The sequence below is a fragment of the Agrilus planipennis genome, unplaced genomic scaffold, assembly GCF_000699045.2.
Source record: "Agrilus planipennis isolate EAB-ADULT unplaced genomic scaffold, Apla_2.0 scaffold292, whole genome shotgun sequence".
NCBI lineage: Eukaryota > Metazoa > Arthropoda > Insecta > Coleoptera > Buprestidae > Agrilus > Agrilus planipennis.
Genome location: NW_020439168.1, coordinates 273,870 through 274,474, shown reverse-complemented (window position 1 = coordinate 274,474; position 605 = coordinate 273,870).

Sequence of the window (605 nt, the reverse complement as noted above, 5' to 3'; positions counted from 1 at the left end):
TTCATTAAAACTTGCGTCAGGCAATCCATTCAATCTAAATTTATTCTATTGACTTGTCGGAGGAATATTTTAGCATAGAAGAGGATTTTGTCCCTTTTTTTACATTAACTTTTTGGTGAGATTCATGTTACGTCGTTCGTGAAAGCTTTCGAGGAAATTTGCTCCATTAAATGCCCCTAGTTTAAATATCCCTACTTTATTGTTTAATATGCCTACCAGGGATGCATCTAATGGAGTTCTGTTACCAAAACCGGATATCCGAAATAAAAATCTATTCGAAACCATAACCGATTAAGTATGATATAAAAAATACGAATGATTTTGAATGGAAGCGGAATGTAAATTACAAAACTGTTTGTTGTTCTTTTTTGTGATTTTTATACACTTATCGTCCCCATACTCTTTCAGTTCAAAAGCTGTAAATTGTAAATTAAATATCTTGAAAAACGGGCAGGGTTTGCTGGTAGTAATTAGAGAAGTGCAAAATATTTTTTTTTTTAATATTTCAATACAAAATGCACATATTTTTTTTCAACTAAATACATTTTTAGAGTACTTATTTCATTTTCCACATTTACTTAAGTATAAAATACTTTTTAAGAAAA